Raw genomic sequence first — 4,964 nt, forward strand, 5'->3', positions numbered from 1 at the left:
ATAAAGATAAACCAACTGAAACTTTAGCAGCACATCTGGGCTGGCAAAAGAGATATCAAACAATTTGACCAATTGACATTTGTAGAACACTTCACTCAAGGACAGCAGAATACATATTCCTGTCTAGTACACATAGAAAATTTACCAAGATACACCATATTCTGGGCCATAAGACATTTTTCAATAAATTTAAGAGGATTCAAGTCATATAAAGTATGTTCTCTGACCAGACTGGGATTAAATTAGAAAACAGTAACAGTAAGATTTCTGGAAACAAAAAAAACCCATAGCTGTTCAGAAACTAAATAACATACTTCTAAATAACACACGGGTCAATTAAAACCCTCTGGGGAATTAGAAAGCATTTGGGCTGCATTAAAATGGAAATACAACCGATCAAAATGTGTTAAATTATGCTAAAGCAGTATGTAGGGGGAAAATTTATAGCACCAAACACATATATTGGAACAGAAGAAAGCCCTCAAATAATTGTCCTTTGCTTCCATATTAAGAAACTAGAGAATAGAAATAAATGAAATAGATAAAATAAAAACAATAGACAAAATCAGTGGAACCAAATTGGTTCTTCGAGAAGATCAATATCATTGATAGAAAAGATAGAAGGCCCCATATTACCAATACTAGCAAGAAGAGGCATGGCATCACTGTAGGCTCTATTAGATATTAAAAAGAAATGTTTGATGACTTACATGAAAAGGAAAAATTTCTTGAAAGATAAACTTCAAGAAAATCACTCAAGAAGAAATAGATAACCTGATTAGTCCTAATTCAATGAAATGTAATTCATTGTACTGACACAGACAAAAAGAAAGACTAAGTCATTATCTCAATAAAGACAAACGAAGCACTGTACAATATCCAAAATCTCTTCTCGAAAAAAATGCTCAACAAATTAAGAATGAGCTAACACACACACACACACACACACAAAAAAAAAAAAAAAAAAAAACTAGCACTAAGATTATACTTAATGGTAAAAGACTGAATGCTTTCCCCATAAGATCTGACGTAAGGCTGGAATTTTGCTCTCACAGTCTGTTATCAATATTTTGTTGGAGATTCTATTCAAGATAATAAGGCAAGAAAACTAGGTTATATTAGAAAAGTAGTGAAACTATCTTAATTCACAGACATCATGAATGTCTGCATAGAAAATCTTATGGAATCTCCAACGTAGTCTACCAGAACTAAGTGAGCTTGGTAACATTACAGGATACAAACTTGGTATACAAAAATCAATTGTATCTCCATCTGCTATCGATAAACAGTTTGAAATTAAAATTTCTAAAACATATCATTGGCAATAGGATTAAAAACACATGAAATGTGAGAAATAAATCTAACAAAAGACATACTAGATGTGAAAAATAAAAGCTAAAAAAGGTTTCTGAGATACATTAAACAAGAACAAAATAAATAAACGCCCATGTTCATGCATAAGAAGTCTTGTTGTTAAGGTTTTCTTCATACTGATGTGTAGATTCAATGCACTTTTGATCAAAATCCAAGAAAATAAGTTGTTGTCCAAGATGTTGACAAACTATTTCTGAAATTTGTATGAAAATGCAAAGGACCTAAAATAATCAAAACAACTTTTAAAAAGAGCCAACACTCAGCCAGGCATGGTGGCTCATGCCTGTAATCCCAGCACTTTGAGACACCTAGATGGGCAGATCGCTTGAGCTCAGGAGGTCAAGACCAGCCTGGGCAACACTGCAAAACCCTGTCTCTACAAAAAATCCAAAAAAATAGTGGAGCATGGTGACACACATATGTATTACTAGTTACTGGGAGGCTGAGGTGGGAGAATCACCTGAGCCCAAGAGGTCGAGGCTGCAATGAGTGAAGACTGCACTACTGCATTCCATCCTGGGCAACAGAGTGAGATTCTGTCTCAAAAAACACAAGAGTTCCCACAGACGCTGTGCCACCACACAGGCACAGCCTCCTCAGCTGTCAACAACCTGCACCAGAGTGCTACATTTGTTACAATCAATGAATCTATACTGATATATAATTACAACCCCAAATCCATAATTTGCATTGAAGTACACTTTACAGGTTTTTAGAAATAAAAATCACCTATATCACATATGTTAGTATCACACAGAATAGTTTCATTCCCCCTAAAATTCCTCTATGTTCTACCTATTTATCTCTTCCTCTCCTCCTTTTCCTAGCAACCACTGATCCTTTTATTGTTTTCGTAATTTTGCCTTTTCTAGAATGTCATGTGGTTGGAATCGTACTGTAAATAGCCTTTCCAAAGTGGTGTCTTTCTTTCACTTAATAATATGCATTTAAGTTTTTGCCATGGTTTTTCATGGCTTTATAACTCAGTTCTTTTTATTACTGAATAATATTGCATTATGTAGATGTACCACAATTTATTTATACATTCGCCTACTGAAGGGCATTTTTGGTGCTTCCAAGTTTTTGCAACTGTGAATAAAGCTGCTATAAACATCTTTGTACAGGTATTTTTGTGTAGCCATATATTTCAATTCATTTGGGTAAACATAAAGGAGCATGATTGCTGGATCATATGATTAAGAGAATATTTAGTTTTGTAAAAATGTCAATCTATCTTTCAAAGTGGCTGTATCATTTTGTATTCCCAACAGCAATGAAAGAGAGTTCCTATTGCTTCACATTCTTACCAACATTTAACATTGTCATTGTTTTGGATGTTGGCCTTTCTAATGCATGCACAGTGGTATCTCATTGTTGTTTTAATTTGCAACTCCTTAATGACTTACTATGTTGAGCATCTTTTCATATGCTTATTTGCCAAATTTATATATTCTTTGGTATGGTGTCTGTTCAAGTCTTTTGCCCATTTTTTAATCAGGTTGTTCATTTTATTACTGTTGAGTTTTAAGAATTCTTGTGTATTTTAGATATCAGTCCATCAGATGTGTGTTTTGCAAATATTTTCTCTCAGTCTGTGGCTTATCTTCTCAGTCTCTTGAAGACCCATATTTTACCAAGGTGCAACATCAATTCAGTGAAAAAAAAAGTGTTTAAAAAAAAATGATGCTGGTACCATTGGATGTCCAAATGTAAAACAAAAACAAAACAAACAGAGTCTTCTGCCTGCTTCCGGACGAGCAAGGAGCCTTGTGGTGTGGTTCTTGGACTTCCCTAGCAGCATGGCATCCAAATGCCAATCTCCACTCTCACCTCAAAAGAAGAAATCAAGACCACCTCCTGCTCTGGGACCAGAGGAGACATCGGCCTCTGCAGGCTTGCCAAAGAAGGAAGAAAAAGAACAGCAAGAAGCCATTGAACACATTGATGAAGTACAAAATGAAATAGACTTAATGAACAAGACAGTGAGGAGATTTTGAAAGTAGAGCAGAAATATAAGAAAATCTGCCAATCATTTTTTCAGAAGGGGTCAGAATTGATCGCCAAAATTCCAAATTTTGGGGTAACAACATTTGTCAACCATCCACAAGTGTCTACACTGCTTGGGGAGGAAGACGAAGAGGCACTGCATTATTTGACCAGAGTTGAAGTGACAGAATTTGAAAATATTAAATCAGGTTAGAGAATAGATTTTTATTTTGATGAAAATCCTTATTTTGAAAATAAAGTTCTCTCCAAATAATTTCATCTGTATGAGAATGATGATCCATCTTCAAAGTCCGCTGAAATCAAATGGAAATCTGGAAAGGATTTGATGAAATATTCAAGTCAAATGCAGAATAAAGCCAGCAGGAAGAGGCAGCATGAGGAACCAGAGAGCTTCTTTACCTGGTTTACTAACCATTCTGATGCAGGTGCTGATGAGTTAGACGTCATCAAAGATGATATTTGGCCAAACCCATTACAGTACTACTTGGTTCCCCATATGGATGATGAAGAAGGGGAAGGAGGAGATGATGATGATGAAGAGGAGGAAGGATTAGAAGATATTAATGAAGAAGGGGATGAGGATGAAAGTGAAGAAGATGAAGATGATGATGAAGGGGAGGATGGAGAGGAGGATGAAAGAGAAGATGACTAATAGAACACTGATGGATTTCAATCTTCCTTTTTTTAAATTTTCTCCAGTCCCTGGGAACGAGTTGCAGTCTTTTTTTTTTTCCTCCCTCTTGTTCTCAGTTGCCCTGTTCTTGAGATCTCTTTTCTTTACACTACGGTTCTCAACCTATTTGGGGGGAAATACCTTGTGCAGAATCCAATGGGAAAAGAGTCTCTACCCCTTTCTGTTTGAAATTCATTTTTATCCCTCCCTGTCTGAACAAAAACTGTATGGAATTAACACCACCGAACTCTGTGGGAAAAAACAAAAACCTGCTCCCTTCTCTCTGGTGGAAGCTGGAGGGTGCTAGGCCTCTGTGTAGTAGTGCATAGAATTCTAGCTTTTTTCCTCCTTTCTCTGTATATTGGGCTCACAGAGTGCACTGTGTCTCTATGTGAATATGGACGGTTAGCATTTACCAACATCTGTCTGTCTACTTTCTCTTGTTTAAAAAAAGAAAAAAAAGTTATAAAAAACGGGGTTATGGGAGGTCAGCAAAGGGTGTGTTTGAGATGTTTGGGTAGGTTAAGTGGGCATTTTGACAGCATGGCTTCTCCTTTGGCATGTTTAGTTGTGATATTTGACAGACATCCTTGCAGTTTAAGATGACACTTTTAAAATAAATTCTCTCCTAATGATGACTTGAGCCCTGCCACTCAATGGCAGAATCAGCAGAACCTGTAGGATCTTATTTGGAATTGACATTCTCTATTGTAATTTTGTTCCTGTTTATTTTTAAATTTTCTTTTTGTTTCACTGGAAAGGAAAGATGATGCTCAGTTTTTAACGTTAAAAGTATACAAGTTACTTTGTTACAATAAAACTAAATGTGTACACCAAGAATTTGATGCTTTTCTTTCAGCATAGGTATGCTTACTATGACCTTCCAAGTTTGACTTGTATAACATCACTG

General features: G+C 35.9%; 1 pseudogene; it reads left to right on the plus strand.

Moving 5' to 3' along the window:
- The first annotated feature begins 3,173 nt into the window (after positions 1-3,173).
- Positions 3,174-4,033, plus strand: LOC116811347 (protein SET-like; annotated as a pseudogene).
- The last annotated feature ends 931 nt before the right edge of the window (positions 4,034-4,964 follow it).

This window comes from Hylobates moloch, unplaced genomic scaffold (assembly GCF_009828535.3).
Source record: "Hylobates moloch isolate HMO894 unplaced genomic scaffold, HMol_V3 SCAFFOLD_7, whole genome shotgun sequence".
In the NCBI taxonomy this organism is placed as follows: Eukaryota; Metazoa; Chordata; class Mammalia; order Primates; family Hylobatidae; genus Hylobates; species Hylobates moloch.